This window comes from Salvelinus fontinalis, chromosome 4 (genome assembly GCF_029448725.1).
Source record: "Salvelinus fontinalis isolate EN_2023a chromosome 4, ASM2944872v1, whole genome shotgun sequence".
NCBI lineage: Eukaryota > Metazoa > Chordata > Actinopteri > Salmoniformes > Salmonidae > Salvelinus > Salvelinus fontinalis.
Genome location: NC_074668.1, coordinates 68,015,667 through 68,033,126, shown reverse-complemented (window position 1 = coordinate 68,033,126; position 17,460 = coordinate 68,015,667). Strand labels below are relative to the sequence as shown.

Genomic DNA, 17,460 nt, shown 5'->3' with positions numbered 1-17,460 from the left:
GTGAATAAATGCTTTTGTGTGTTTGGCTATTGTGGTAAGCTAATATAATTCTATATTGTGTTTTCGCTGTAAAACACTTAAAAAATCGGAAACATTGGCTGGATTCACAAGATGTTTATCTTTCATTTGCTGTACACATGTATTTTTCATAAATGTTTTATGATGAGTATTTATGTATTTCACGTTGCTCTCTGTAATTATTCTGGCTGCTTTGGTGCTATTTTTTATGGCGGCTGCAATGTAAAACTATGATTTATACCTCAAATATGCACATTTTCGAACAAAACATAAATGTATTGTATAACATGTTTTAAGACTGTCATCTGATGAAGTTGTTCAAGGTTAGTGATTCATTTTATCTCTATTTTGTCGGTTTTGTGAAAGCTACCTATGCGGTGGAAACATGGTGAAAATATGCAGTTGTGTGTTTGGCTATTGTGGTTAGCTAATAGAAATACATATTGTGTTTTCGCTGTAAAACATTTAAAAAATCGGAAATGATGGCTGGATTCACAAGATGTTTATCTTTCATTTGCTGTATTGGACTTGTGATTTCATGAAAATTATATTATATGATATCCCTGTCCCGTTAGGCTAGGCTAGGCTATGCTAGTCAGCTTTTTTGATGAGGAGGATCCCGGATCCGGGAGGGTGATGAAGTAGAGGTTTTTAACAAGAAATTTGTGGAGTGGTTGAAAAACAAGTTTTAATGACTCCAACCTAAGTGAATGTAAACTTCCGACTTCAACTGCAGATATGTGTGAATGCATACTGTACATGCCCTGAGGGGGTATAGAAACGTGTGAGTGCCAAGTGTATGTAGATAATGGTGTGTGTATACATATTGTATAGTTTATATAGATTATGGTGTGTGTATACATATTGTATAGTTTATATAGATTATGGTGTGTGTATACATATTGTATAGTTTATATAGATTATGGTGTGTGTATACATATTGTATAGTTTATATAGATTATGGTGTGTGTATACATATTGTATAGTTTATATAGATTATGGTGTGTGTATACATATTGTATAGTTTATATAGATTATGGTGTGTGTATACATATTGTATAGTTTATGCAGCTATATAATAAAGCCCATCATTCTAAAGATCATAATTTCAGTAGCTACTGTAAACAATGTTGCTTGTGTGTGAGTGCGTGTGTGCGTGTGTGCGTGTGTGTGTGTGTGTGTGTGTGTGTGTGTGTGTGTGTGTGTGTGTGTGTGTGTGTGTGTGTGTGTGTGTGTGTGTGTGTGTGTGTATAGCTGACCTGTGTGAGCAGGCTGACCCTCTCCTGCTGTAGCTGGCCAGTTGTCTGTAGTTGTGCCTCCATGTCCTCCTCTCTCTAACGCAGGCTGCCCTGGAGACAGCTCACCTCCTTCTGCAGCCTCTGCACCTCCTCTCCAAAGGCCTGCTCCTGCTGAGCCTGCACTAACAGCCACACACACACACACACACACGCGCAGGCACACACGCGTGCGCACAGACAGATAGACACACACAACATACATATGATTTAATGTTCAGTGAAACATTATCCCTTATCAGGAAACAATTGCTGCATGTGTGGGCGCAAGTGTGAAATTGAACAAAATCCCAGTCCATATAATTAAAGAAAACAGTGCTGTGAGCAGACAAGAAGAGAAAGCAGGGGAGCATGGAGACAACCAGAGACAACCACAAAACCACTGTGTTCTCCTCTATTCCGCCTGTAGTCAGACCTTTAGAGCTTGTTGTCTGGAGAAGTGGAATCTGATTCCCTGTAATATATGTGGATATTACCCTGTATCCCCCCTAACCATCGCCCCCTCCAGCGGACAGTTTCGGAGGTAGTAGGCTAAAAGAGTGATAAACTCAACCCCCCTCTCCACCACCCCTCCTCTCCCATCCCCACCCCACCTCTCAACCCGACCCATCCCATCTCTCTCTCTCTCTTTCTCTCTCTACCTCAGTCCCTCTCTTCACCCGTCTGCTCAGATTAAATGACATCTCCCTGTGAGTCTCAGGAAACGCCAAGTAAAGCAATTACTAACAAGCCTGATGTCCCCCCCTTCCCTTTATGTAGGGGGGGGGGGCATGTGCCCTTCAGCAAAAATGAATTTTCCAATTGCAGTTAGTTCTGCCATGAATAAATAAACAAATGAATAATTGAGAGGGCAACATAAATAAATAACATCACAAACATTTCACTGGCACTCATAAGTATTCTGCAGATAACTTGGGCTGCATGCTAATGATAAAAACAGTACATGTAGCAGGTTCCCAATGCATTATTCACCGCTCCCCTCCAACCCAAAATTAAATAAATAAAAATCTTTCAAGGAAGTCAAAACATCCTCTCAGCATTGAAGTGACAGGCCTGTCCCATTTATAACACAAGGACACTCTGGCAAACAAATATCTGACCAGTCAGAGAGAGAGGAATAAATAAACCAGCACAACACAGCGTACGGCCATTGACAGGTCCTCCACAAGTTCTCCTTCAAGAAGAAAACACTGAAATAACACAGAGGGTTCATGGGACACAGTCAGGTGTCTTTTCTAAGTCCCATGGTACAGGGCTGGCTGGACACTAACAAGGTCACCATGTCCTTGAGCTTTCTTCTCAGAGACATACCGGGGGGGGGGGGGGGGGGGGGGGGCCCCGGGGAATTCTGCTGGATTTGAGTTGAACTAGCCTCTCCATATACCGGCAGCACTAGGACTCATCTTCGAAGGCTGTAGAGACTAGGCAGGTCTGTACAACCACGTCCTTGTTGACTAATTAAAAAGAGATGTGTTAGATCTCAGGCCTCACCTCATCCTGAGCTGATTTCAGGTGTTCCTGGATAAAGACATTTTGTATTCGACCTCCATTATGAAACATCCTGATACAAGGCCATGGCATTTCTGATTGCCTGTTTGTGAGCTGACCAGCTAAGGGGCATCAAAACGAGGGTTGGTTAGATGAGGGAGAGGAGACAGATGGAGGAGAGATGGAGGAGAGATGTTGAGTGATGTTAAGGCCAGTACCTCGTGCTGTGCAGCCTTGTGTTTCTCAGTGAGCAGATCCAGATCATGGCTCAGGTCCAGGTCATGGCTCAAGTCCTGGTTCTCTGTCACCTGAGAGGCCAGTCTGTCCCTCTGTTCCCCCACCTCACGCAGCTCCTCCCTCAGCCTGCTCACCCCAGCCTCCTCCTGGACCAGCTACACACAGACAGAGAAATAGTATGGGTCTAACAGAAGAGAGGCTAATAAAAGAGACTAGCAGAGGTACAGTATATGGATAAACCTATAGACTATTTTAGAATATTATGTACTGGTGACTTTCTATCAAGGTTCAAGTACCTGGGCATTGCAGGCATCTCCGGCAGTCTCTCCTCTTGTCTCCACACACTGGCTATCCTGTAACAAGTGACACATGAAAGGTCATTCTATTGTCATAAACATGTCAACACATGGCTCTTAATGGGTCAAATGAAACTTATTTTCTTACCTGCTTCTCCCTCTCTCTTTTACATGACCTCAGCTCTACAGTACCTTGCTGCAGTGCATCTTGGGAGGAGAGCAGCTGTTGGCGGAGAACACGGGCGTCTTCTTCATGGTCCTGCAGCTTCACTCTGAGAGCCACGACCATCTCCTCCTTCTGGGCAAGCTGTGGGACAGGAGGGAACGTAACACATTGAAGAACACATCAAGGACAGGACAGAGAACATGCTGATTGTACAGTAATAGCTATGTGGAAAACACTTTCCTGTTCAAATCACAGGCATTATTTGCAATCAGCAAGAAGCAAAAGGTTCAAATCCAATTTTATTTACTGTTGTTCTCTATGTTCCGTCTTACAGGGACACAGGAAAACCAATGACAAAGAGCGTGATGGTTTTAGTGCCATCCTAGACACACATAATAACACATAAATAGGTAAAAGTCCAACGAACCCTTTAATGGTGGCAACACTCACAATTGTACATTAGAAAAGAACACAATATATATAGACTTTATGTCCAGTTAGTTTCCCATTTGGACAAAAAACATGCCCTAGATAAGCAAGACAATTTCTCCTGTTTTAGGGAAATGAGTTTTTCTGCTAGCTACATCCCTCCATTCCACTGCAAATTGTAGAATTTATACAGAATTTATACCAGTTCTGCTGCTGTTATTGAGCTTCTGTGAAATTGTTGTGGATTACACATAATTATTGATAAAGCAGCTTTCACTCTCCGTTTTTGCTGCCCAAATCTGTTAAAATATAATGAGACTCCACATTGGTAACTGAGTAATGAAAACACACGGCTATATTGATAGTGTTATTTTGTCGTGAGTAATCCTACGCATGAGAGACAGAGAGAGGCAGACTGGGATGAGGCAATTAACAACAACACTGATACTGTAAACATGTGGAATGGGTGAGTGGGTTGGGGAGAAGAGGGCTGGCTGTAGACTGGGGTATCTAAAGAGTGGCTGAGGATTCCAACCCCAATGCAGACAGACAGACAGACAGACAGACAGACAGACAGACAGACAGACAGACAGACAGACACAGGAGAATGAGCAGACAGACAGACAAGACACGGGAGTATGAGCAGACAGAGAGCCACAAGGTCAGTCTGAGGTTCACCACACATGCTTTCACAGAGCGCTGTGCCTTCCACTGAGCACAGACCTCACTCTGAAACAGAGGAGCCTTATTTCCACATAGAACATTCTGATTGTGAGAGGGTTATGGCTGAGTGATTTTCAGTTGACCTACAGTAGTTATTACTAACAGTGGTAGTTAACTGAGTTATAATGTCCCTTTTATCACAAGAAACAATAAAAGGACAAGAAAGAAACACATCAGTAAAGAAAAGATACATCCTTTCTCTCTGTGAGGCTAATTTCCACAGAGCCCATTAAGGAGCGTCATTAACCTGCCTGCTAAGCACAAAATAGTAATTAAAACCACGGGGGTCATATGCATTTTAACACGGCCGTGCACTTGAAAGCGAGGAGTGGGAAACAAATCTAATTTCTTGTACATGTCTGCAGATTGCAGCCTAACGTGGAGCTCAGCTTAATTAGACCCCAGTGACCTGATGTGATGGAGCCTGACCGGGTCCTCACTACACACACACTGCAGCCACACCAACACTGCTCCCTCCCTCCGACCCCCACAGCTCCTAGAACCCTTCCACCTCCCCCTCCTCCCCAGGCCTAGACTCCCTTCCACCTCTCCCCTCTTCTTCCTACCCATCCCTCGACCCCCCCACACTCTCAATCCTGCTCCCTGTACCTCCCCAGGCCCAGCCACTCACCCTGTCCTGTAGGCCCTCCAGGCTGTGCTGCAGCTCCTGCCTCTCGGCCCCCAGACTGTGGGTCTTCTCCTCCTGTAGTCTCAGGCTTCTGAGGGCCGTGTCCCTGGCCCTCTGCACCTCCTCAAGCCCAGCCCCCCTCAGCCTCAGTCCCTCTGAGGCAGCATGGTAGCGGTCCCTCCACACCCACAGCTCCCGACCCACCACGTCGGCCTGGCTCTGCAGCCACACAGCCTGCACATCGCTCTCCCTCACCTGCACATAGACACACAGTCACAGTCAGTTATATCACCAAATAGACATCTTCAGTCATTCATATCAGTCAGGAGACATCTAGAAACACAACTTACACATACTAAGAACACACACGTTAACAGTCAAGGACATAGTACAGACACTCATGTACACACGACCGACGCTCGTCATCACGGTGTCTGCTGTGGCACAGAGCAGACTGTCCCTCCTGTCACAGCTAGTTCCCAGGATGTTAAAACAACACGTCTATAACAGCCCTAGTGAGTTTCCACTAAAACCCACTTAAAGAGCAGGACTATTTTTTATGAACTGACAAACTCACACAGTAACAGGATCAGCACATTAAAGTCCATGCGAATGAAACAAACGAGTGTTAGCGGGGTGTGAATAAACACTGTGGCGCGCACCTCTACAGACCCTTCTATCAATCAACCTGTCTGCACTTTGTTTTGAGAGTAATCTTGTCCAACCACCAGAGAAGCACTCAGCAGTTAGTGGAGCTTGGCTGTGCTTTGAAGGCCGTGGTTTATTGCGGTCCCAGAGCATAGTGAGCCTGCGCTGTAAAAACACGCAGTCCCAGCGCTCAACACTCGTCCGAGGTTACTCACCTCACACAGGGATCTAGCGCAGACCTACAGACCTCCTAAAACGCCCGTCTGACCCTTTTCTATTTCTTTCTTGTTCCCTCTCTCCATCCGTCTACAGATTATCACTCCCTCTGTCCCAGGTCTTCCCTTTGCTCTGTCCCAGGTCTTCCCTCTGCTCTGTCCCAGGTCTTCCCTCTGCTCTGTCCCAGGTCTTCCCTCTGCTCTGTCCCAGGTCTTCCCTCTGCTCTGTCCCAGGTCTTCCCTCTGCTCTGTCCCAGGTCTTCCCTCTGCTCTGTCCCAGGTCTTCCCTCTGCTCTGTCCCACTTTCACCCACTACCTTCATGTGGCTATATTGACTGGGACAGGGCCTGTCTGAGCCCTCATTAGTGTGGGCTGCCAAGGCCATGCCCAGTAGACATGTGCATACACGCAGACACACACACACCACACCAATCCCCGGGAGCGCTTCTGACCCACTCTTTGGCCTTTAAGGGCCGACCAAAAGCCTCATTACACGTCGGCTCCCACTGCTTAAGAGGTGAATGTGAAGTTGAAGGGTTGAGAGCAGGCTTTAGAAGATGCCTACGCTGTGTCAGTCAGTCAGGCACCTCACAACACAGCAGCGTGAGAGGAGAGGCCTTGTTAAGCAGCATTGTGTGTCATCCTGTTCAGGGGAAGCACAAAGGTGTCAGCCAGAGCCCAGAGCCACAGACCTTGTCCTTGAGCTGATGCTGCTCGTCTCTCAGCCTCTTCAGCTCCTCTTCTCTACCACAAAGCTGAGGAGAAACACACACAACATGTTAAGTACACAGAGGGTGAAGAGATAGAGTGAGAGGTTACACAGAAGGGCTGTTATAATAAACACATTATTAAAGGCCCAATGCAGCCAATTTATATCAATATCAAATCAGCTCTGAGTAACAATTAAGTACCTTACTGTAATATAGTAATAGTAAAATGGTCAAAAAGAAACAAAAATAGCTTTTTAGCCAAAAAATATTTCTCAAGCAAGAATTTTACTAGGACTGCCTGGAAGTGGTCTCAGTGGGGAGGGAGAAACTGAAAACTTGCTGGCAGAGAGGTTTGGAACTCCTTGTTATTGACCTATTAACTAATTTACCACCTGGTGATGTCACCAAGAAAGCCACCCATGCACCCATGAAAGCCACCCATCCACCCATGAAAGCCACCCATCCACCCATGCAAAACCTGCTGATTAGAAGGTATTGTGTAGATTGTATTTCCAACCAGAATCAGGAAATAACAATGATCACATTTACAGAGTTTTTCACACATTTACAGTGTTAATTTCATCAGCTGTTGCACAATATGATACAAAAAACTGAATTTTGACTGTACTGGAACTTTAATAGACTTTAATAGTGCTAAGTCTCCTAACATTCAACAACAGGTCTAGGCCAGTCCAGATGAATAACTAATGCTGTTATCTAGTCCTACTGAGTGGTTGGACCCCCCTACCCCCCTCTCTCTCCTCAATAGACCTGGAGTGAGAAGCATCCGAAACCTTAATAAAACAAAGTGCCTCTCCTTTCTTTCTTTGACCTCTTCAGGAATACCTCTTTAAATATTGAAATATTAAGAGAGAACAGCAAAAACTTACGGCAGGAGTAGAAAGTGCTGAAATATTGAAGGGGTGCTGTGGCTGGGCAGTTTGGGAGCGGTAAATGCAGGGAACGAGGGAGGGCAGGGGCGAGGGATGGCGGGGGCGAGGGAGGCCGGGAACGAGGGAGGGCAGGGGCTAGAGGGGCCCATGGGCGAGGGAGGGTGGGAACGAGGTAGGGCAGGGGCGAGGGAGGGTGGGAACGAGGGAGGGAGCGAGGGAGTGCGGGAACGAGGGAGGGAGGGCGGGGGCGAGGGCGAGGGAGGGCGGGGTGAGGGATGGCAGGGGCGAGGGTGTGTGTGAAGGAGAAGAGTGGGAAGCGACAGCGATAAACCGGACTACCGGGACGGGAGAGGCTGACGCAGGTACCTCAGGCCCCTGGGGCCCCCGGTCTTTATTAACAGTGGCCCCTGGCAGGGAGGTGACATTCAGCTGTACTGGAACTCTGGCAGTTAGGGAATTGAAGCCGTACTGAGTGGAGGCCTTAGAGAGCGCTTTATGGTAAACAGCAGATATTGAGCAAGGAAAGACTTGCCTGATGGAAATGAAATCTTCAGAAACATTTTAAGTGATAGTTCAATCTGAGTGTGAACATCTTGAGAGTCGGAGGGCAGAGAATGGCACATGAACCCAGTCTGGGTGGGATTGCTCTTATAGAGGTGACCTCTCTTCTTTCAGAACCAAGGAGGATGACATCACTCTTGACCTCTTCTCTCGCAACACAAATACCCTGTATCTGAATGCAACATTCCTCCCCCAAGGACACAAATAGGTAATGTTTTCTCCCTGCACTTGGGATGAAAAGAGCTTTAACCCACGCCTTGAAGGTGGCACAGTTGAGCCTCATCTTAAAGCAGACGTCTTTGTTTTTCTCAATAGCTCAGGGTCGGCAGTGTCAAGGCACATAGCCCCACAGCAGTTCCAGTCTTTTGTGGAGCCTCTCTTTGAGCTCAATGAAAGGAAGGGGTGTGCAGTCCAGCCAAGCAGTATAAATAATCACAACTTTTTGAGCAGTTGAAGGTACTGGACTGTACACACGTGTGTTTATATGAGTGGGGTTACTGTTCTTCATTGAGCAAAGGAAGGTTGTTATAGACAGTGTGTGTGTTTTCAAGTTTTAATTATATTTTACATGCACAAGTACAGTGAAATGCCTTTCTTGTAAGCTCTCTGTGTGTGTGTGTGTGTGTGTGTGTGTGTGTGTGTGTGTGTGTGTGTGTGTGTGTGTGTGTGTGTGTGTGTGTGTGTGTGTGTGTGTGTGTGTGTGTGTGTGTGTGTGTGTACGTGTGCGTGTGTTACTGATGCTGTCAATAGCACGCATGGGAAAGGGAAGTGTCTGTTTTTAAAGGTGTCAGCGGATATCTTTGCATTATGCATATCACACCTCTGAAATGATCCATTAGCAGGTTAGAGCGTGAGAGCTGCTAAATCAGCTGACAGGACACTACGCCAGCACAGACAATATCCTCTACTTTCACTGCCAAATGAGAGGGAGCATTTGTCCCTACGGAGCAGAGAGAGGGTCGCTGGGCCAGAGAGGAACCCTTTCTCCAGGCCTCTGTCCCTGTAGGACCAGGCCCCCTCTGCTGTCCCCAGAGAAAGAATGGGACACGAGAGAGACACAGACAGACACAGAGAGATAAAGAGAGAGAAAGAGAGAGAGGGAGAGAGAGAGAGACAGAGAGAGAGAGAGACAGAGAAAGACCGAGAGAGAGAGAGAGCGAAAGTGAGAGGCAAGAGAGAGAGAGAGAGAAAGAGAGAGAGAGACCGAGAGAGAGAGAGAGAGAGCGAGAGTGAGAAAGAGAGGCAAGAGAGAGAGAGAGAGAGAAAGAGGGACATGGAGAGAAAGAGAACATTCAGCCTCTGCTCAACACCCCCTTGCACATCCAGACACTGATTTATAATTTTAATATCTCTAATTTCCACAGCAGCGGCCGCTTTCCAAATGTCATTTTCCAATTTATGTCAAACCGTGTGACCATTTTTCTTAATACGGCTTATGACAAGCCTGGTCGTCAGACGGATATGGAATTCAGATTGAGTGTTTTACAGGCGCGGGAGCCAACAGGCTGGGGTGTTTGTGTGTTTATCTTTATCAGTGCCCGTTCAATATTTTTGAGGGGGGAGACCGAGAGCGCCATACACAAGGGAAAATGTGGTTTTACGGGGAGGAAATGGCTGCAGGGAACAAAATAATAATTCTGTCATAAATCGAATAATTACAGTTACCATAATAAGAATTATGATGGCGGTAATGATAATGTATTAAAATATGTATTAACACTAAGAGCCTGAAATGGAACGTGGGATGGCTTCACGGTCATTATATTAATATTTATGTTAATTAAAACAGGGCCTCCCCTTTTATGTACCACTATATCTCAGTGCTAATCGTCTGAGTGGAACACAATGGGGATCGCTGCGGAGGGGCAGGATGCAGTTCGGGGCTCACCCTGAGGATGGCGCTGTGGAGCTCCTCTCTGGCAAGGCCCAGCTGGCCCTGCAGGGCGGATGTCTCTCTCTCCCACTCCATCTCTCGTCCCATGTAGCTCAGCCAATGACCTCTGGAGCCTCTGCACCTCAGCACTCCTGTCCTGCAGCTAGAGGACATAGAAAGGAGAATAATGTCAATCACACACACACACTGTACAGACAACTTTTGCTCAAGGGAGGTAAGGTATGGTCACATATCCTGGTTGAAACCATAGCCAACAGCATCCTGCTAAACTAAAGGCTTGACAACAAGCAACTCATCAGACTAGATGAATCATATAAAGCCCGTAGAGAACATGTTGGGTAGTTCCTCACAAGACTCTTCATTTGGCTATGAAGACTCCATACGATCCATATGATTGAGAGGTCTGGATGTTGGCGCTAAGGTCCAGCTCTCTCTGTGGGTGTTGGCTGGCTCTGTGATGTAGCTGTGACTCTCCATTCAGCTGGCTGCTGACAGGCCTGAGAGATCTGAGAGAGAGCCGGGCAGGCTGGCCTCCGGCAGGCCCTAATAGCCTATAATGATCACTGGGAACTTATTCAATGAGGAATTCATTCCTCATTGAAGTGTGTGGCTGGCCTGTTTATGGATGTACATTGCGGTGCGGTCTGGTATGACATAGCGAGCCTCGCCCCACTGCTCCTCCCTCCGCCAACCACCTATCGACTCGCCAGCACATGTTCTCCACCCTCAAAAATGGGTAGAAATAACAGGAACAAGTTGTCGGAAATGAAATTTCAATTCATCCAGTCCCTTTATACACTGGTGCGGGTAGCCTGCCGTCGAGAGGGAGGGATCAATAGTGTTTAGACAGCAGAGCAGATTTCCTAAGCGCCGGATCAATAGGAAAGAGAGAGGGGAAAATACCCGGCTTTTCTTTGGGTGTTGTAGTAAATACGAACAAATCAGTGGCCTTAGGCTAAATGGATTGACCAGCTGTTTCCAAGTTCTGTGCTGTAAATAAAGATCTATTCTGAAGTCTCTGACGGAGGCCCAAAGGGGAGAGTGCCACCAACAGCACTAGGCTGCCTCAGACAGACACCTGACAGTACAAGGGGGACAGGGGACATAGGGACATGGGGGTAGTGGTGGAACTATAGAGAGGCTTCAAGGCCAGGGGGCCTGGAGCAACTTGGACTGATAAAATGCTGCTAGAAGAGCTACCCTCTGTAGGACATGTGAAACAAAAGGGTTCCCAGAGCTAATCAGACAGGCCAGTGAAATCATGGAGGGCGATATATTTTGATGATCTGTATTTTAGTATGTCTGTGACCTTATCTACTGAAAACTATGAAAATGTCACAACAAAGAGATGGATGTTTTTCGGCTTTTCGTAAGAGAAGAATCCGATAAACAAACTTGATCCACGATAGGTCACAAAAGATGACTTTTTGGCTAACTTAAAAATAGTCATTAGGTGAACAGTCGTTTGACATCGTGGAGGGTGGCAGGTCAGATATGTCAGCCAGAGTACTGGGCTAATCAGAGTCGAGCATCCTGACAGGATGACTGATCACATGGTGTGTTCCCCTCACCTCTAGACTTATTAAAGAAAAACACCACCGGCCACATTCCCCTAGACCCACACCACTCATTGGTCAACCGCCCTGGAAAATGTGAAATTCATCAGCAAGACCTCATCCCAAACAAAACACACATTGGATGACCAAACAATAAAATAACTCCTGGTCATTCCTGATTGCCTACAAACACAGTGAAACGACACATTAAAGGAGAACGAGCGTGTTAAAGGAGGGCTGTTGACTCTAGCTGCAGGACGGGGGGGCGAAGGGGTGGGGGCTGAGGAATGATTGGCTTGGCTGTGCTTAGACACTAAGACAGGGGTTGACTAAACCCCCTCATGGTCTTCTCCCTGGCGGGGGTGCTGCTGATGGAAGAGGGTTACAGCAACAGAGGCATACCGGTACCTCTGTGCTGCTAGTCTGGTCCAGCGGTCCATCGGATACTGGAACACACACTCACTAAGTGATTTATAATTGCCCTCATTCTGCCACTCTGTCAGGGAGAACGCCGGTGACATGAAAGGGCTCCGCTCTGCATCTCAGCTGACAGACAACCTGGAGTTTGGTGACGCTGTGGAGGCTGCAACACTCCAGACTAACTGATCCCAGACAGACACAAACCTCCAATTACACACTCATATCCACACTGGACGGATCTTTATCTCCAAACAAATAAAACAGTCATCATTTGGAAGCCATTTAACACAATAATCTATATGTTAAATGTGTACATTATATGCGTTGTTCAATATGTCTGGTGGGCTGTGTGTGTGAGTGTTTGTGTGTGAGTTCCAAAGCTCTCTCCTCTCTAGGCGGTAAAGGTCACTGTAGATTGGGCATTTAAAGCTTCTCGTGGCTGAGCCGAGGAACCTGCCCACGTTAGACCTCAACTCATTGCCTTCCCAGGCACATTACCTTAATGATGCTATTCCTCACACCTCCATCTCAGCAGATGGTGAGATACAGAAATGAGAAAGGCAGTAAAGACATTCTAATGTCCTCCCCAGCCATTCAATTCCGGCTCTCTCTGCCTGCATCCGCACAAAGGAGCAGTGAAGCAATACTCCTCAACAACCAACCGAGCTATATATGCAGATACAAAAGCTGTATGCAGAAACGGCCATTAAACATTTATATTGCAGGTTTCCCGAAATCCTTGCTCTATTTTTGTTCGGTAATAGGATTGTTTTTTTAAATATTAAAACTGTTCGTCTTGACAAATGGTAAAGCCTGCCTATGAAAGCAGCTTATTCTGCTCCTTCCTGGCGCCTGATCAAAACCCATTTACTCCACCGGGGGGATTGAACGAGACGTCTGATCGTTAACCCCGTCTCACCCTCTGCCGAGGCCTCACCCATGGGGGAGATGTTTACTGCCTGCTGTGTCTGCTGTTCACCCCCAACATGTCAGCCCTGCATCTCAGTCTCAGCGGCCCTGGGTGGGTGCACCCTGTACACTGCACAGTCCCAGCTCCTTCTCATACGCCCCCCTGTTTAGTCTATGCTGTCTTTGATGCCACATGTCAAAAAGCGCGCCCCATCTTCTTCTCCCTCCGCCCCTCACCCATCCTTTCAGGGTTTAAGTGTTCATTATTTCCACAAGTGCTTTTCAATTTACACTAGATGAAGCTAATTAATTAGGGTATTTGTTAGCAGAAATGCTGCCGTCACTGTTCTAAGATGTACTGGGTGTTTGTCTGCTGGGACAGGCTACATAAGTAAGAAGGGGTTACTGTGCTATGCTAGGCAGGTAAAAGTCACAATGCTTTGAATTGGACTGAATATCTCCTCATTCTCTAGAGAAAAGCTCTTGAATGCTTTTTAAATATGTAATGACAATTTAATTTAATCGAGGCATTTTCTCCATATTGTCTATGAAAGCTGACCGCAGGATTGAGCTGAGGAGGTTCTCAGAGAGTGGTCATTAACGTGGTCACGTCCCTGAAGACCATCTGATCCACATTGTGGCCTGTCTGTGAGCCGCTTTCCCCTCCCTGTCTTTGAGGTATTTGGGGTATCCGGGGCGGAGGGGGAGACAGGGGCTGTTGAGAGTGTTTATGTTGCTGACCTGGACACATGCTTCTAATGTGTAACACAGGACACTCCAATATGCAGATGCCCTGGGCTATTCTCTAAGTGGTCTTTACTTTGAAAACACAGGTACCCTCCAGGGGGATGGGGTGAGGCTGCTGATGCAGGATGGGATGGGGGGCAAGAGTCAGAGCTCAGAGCCCCATGCAACGCTCGGAATCATATATCCATACATCATCAGTCCGTGTCAGACTTTGATTCACGGCAGAGGACTTGCCGAAACCACTGTGGTATTAGCTTTAATAATGCAAGCTGGGGTTAGGCGCTTACTCTTTTCTGACAAATATGGGCAAATCAATTAATTCCACTGACATTCCCCCAAAGCACACATATAAATCCAACATGGACGCTTGCTTTCGTGTCTTTGTTTTATCAAGCAAAGCAAGCAAGAATAATTTCACGTTTTTATGTCCTAATTCTAAAATACCCCGACAGGATAGGGCATTTGTTATCGTTACAAACACAGACTCCTTTGAGTTACAAGATTTTGAAAGTAGATATTGACTTTAAAATCTCAAATGAGGTCTGGAACACTTTGATGAGAAAATATGTTTTATATGCTAGTGCATTATGAGAATCATTCAAAGCAGCAGGACGTGATAATATGACACATATCGACCAAGTCCAGAACGCACTCAATGCACCTAACATAACAAGCACACTAATATCCCCACCTAGAAAACCTCCTACACACAACACTTTAATTATGCACATAGAACATATCCAACATCTTGTCAATAACCTCAGTAAACAAATGCTACCACAGCCAATTAAAGAAATGCATCATTCTTATTCACTTCAGTAGCTGGCTTTCACAGCTTGCTGGCTTTCACAGCTTGCTGGCTTTCACAGCTTGCTGGCTTTCACAGCTTGCTGTCAATTTCAAGCTATACAGTGAGAATGAGACCAGCTGGCTCTCTCTCTCTCTCTCTCTCTCTCTCTCTCTCTCTCTCTCTCTCTCTCTCTCTCTCTCTCTCTCTCTCTCTCTCTCTCTCTCTCTCTCTCTCAGGCCAATAATGAACACAGCACTGTGACAAAGGACATTACGTTTGCTGGTCTTATCAATACTTCTAAAAGCATAACATCAATAGTTGTAAGGGTTACAGGATGTTTAGGACGTTTCGGCTAGTGAGACAGTCTTGTAGAACTGATTAAGCAGAGAGATGCTCACCAGAGAGGCGACATGGAGGAGAGGGTGACCCAATTAAAACAATGGAAATTCAGACTCCGCTGCCAGTCACACAGGCAATGAGTTAAAGCCTGTGAGACAAAAAGGAACAAGCTTTATCAGTCCCAAAAAGGCCCTGTCCCAACATTAATATTCTATCCTAATGAAACCTTTCTACATTTCTTCATCTCTCTACACTTGTCTGTCAGTCGTTTGGCTCATAAATATTGTCTTATTATTATCATCATCGTAATTTCTTCCCTGATACGCTGGAAAATTCTGTGGCAATTATCGAAGTGACAGGTGAAACAGGAACGCGCTGAAAAATAAATGAAGCGTTGCCATGCCGACGCGGCCGGTAAGAGGGAATCAGATGTGCGTGTGTGGGCGTGCGCGTTGGTCACGTGACCCAGCCAGCCTCGGCTGCACAGCGCTACATTGAAGCCCCGCAGACCAAAGGACACTTAACCTCAATAGCTGGCAGCAATCGGAGGCCCATTTATTAGCTATTTCTGTCCAAAGGTCAGTGTGGCTGTATGTCTGGGGCTGGGGCTCCAAGCAGGCAGGACGCTCTGCTCTTCTCTCCCCAAAGACAGGCTCTGTGGGCTGGGCTGGCTAGAGTCAGGCATCGGGGCAGGCCGCTGTGCTGTGGCGTATATAACATATGACAGTGTTATACCATAGCTGGGCTGGGAATGCAGGAAATCAGACAATATGGTCAGGTGGAATGTTTTCCCCTCATGAACAGACAAACAAATACGTCTGCGGTACAGGACAGCCTGCTACAGTGATATGCAGTGAGTCAACAGGGTTGAGGAGGGCGAGATGTTGAATATGACAGAGACAGATTGAAGTAGCTTGTGAAAGAGCAAGGATGAGAGCCAGCTGCCTAAGAGTGCCATTACGAGTTGAATTTTTGATCAGGGTCAAGCCATATAACAAATGTATATGTTCCATTAACATGACAACCCCGTGGATGTCAATACCTTATGCACAGACCAGGCTTAATATTTGAGGACGTGTAAAATGGAATTGGAAACTAAATGACTTGGATCAGATGTTAATTATGAAACACCTTGCACAAATATATCTAGATTGCGCCTCGTGTGTTTTCCTGGAAAGAGGTGGCTGGTTGGTTCAAATTGGTTCAAACACATTGTAACTGGGTGACCCATAAAGCAGCTAAATGTCCGTTTACAGGATGATCAGATGAAATAGAGGTGTTTTAGTTGGACCCTCCAAGGACAGAACCTTTAGGAAGTTAAGCAATATTCTACAGATCTGAAAACAGTACAGAAAATATACACCAATACATAGTGAATACAGTGAAAGGTCACATAAACAATCTTCCATATAGACAAAGACTTTGTAGAGGAGTGTTTTTCTTCCAACCACAATTACCACTGATTAGCATTGACTTAAAAACGCAAAACAACAACATAACAAAACAATTCTGTCGATTCTGACGCCGGAGCGAATGGCGAGGCTTAAAATATACATATATATAAAAAACAAATTCAAACGAACAGGAGAAATGCTTTCATCCCACTGAAGCAATTATGGATCTAATCAGAGCTTTCTGCATGAAGGTACCGCTCTCCTATCTCGCTCCCATTTGCATCATAACACAGCGTGCAATATTAATTTCCGAGTTTACTGCTTATTGGAAGTGCAAAGTATGAAAAGCCATTAAGGGCTGCAAATGGGAAAGCTATTTGCTGTCACACGGATTCGGCTCTATTAAAAAGAAAAATCTTGTTAACTATTTGGAATTAGAGTCATTTGGCAAAAGGCATTCTGCCGCACTCCACTAAAATACGTAATTATGCTTCTCTTCTTTCTCTCCCCTATTCCTCTTTCATTTGCACAAGCGACGGAGGCAAGAAGGGTGGATGGGGTTTGAGGGCATCAGGGGTGAGTAAGTGGAAGCAAAGGTAATTAAAGTTGGTGGCTATCTGTTTGGTTAATGCATGGAGCAGGCCAACAGAGACAGAGGCACTCACACACACACACACAGCCTGGGGGGTTGAAGGAGAGAGATGAGAAGAATCAGCCCTGTCTCTCTCGGTCTTTGGCAGGTCCCCAGGCTCTCATCTGGAACACATCTTACCCACTCCAGCCCTGCTGTAGCCCAGCACACTAGCACCATCCAGCCCTGCTGTAGCCCAGAATACTAGCACAATCCAGCCCTGCAGTAGCCCAGCATACTAGCACAATCCAGCCCTGCTGTAGCCCAGCATACAAGCACAATCCAGCCCTGCTGTAGCCCAGCATACATTTACATTTTACATTTAAGTCATTTAGCAGACGCTCTTATCCAGAGCGACTTACAAATTGGTGCATTCACCTTATGACATCCAGTGGAACAGCCACTTTACAATAGTGCATCTAAATCTTTTAAGGGGGGGGGGGGGGGGGGGGGGGGTCAGAAGGATTACTTTA

General features: G+C 46.2%; 1 pseudogene; it reads right to left on the bottom strand.

Moving 5' to 3' along the window:
* LOC129852918 (centrosome-associated protein CEP250-like) overlaps window positions 1-17,460 on the bottom strand; it is a 179,088-nt pseudogene that overhangs the window by 37,580 nt on the left and 124,048 nt on the right.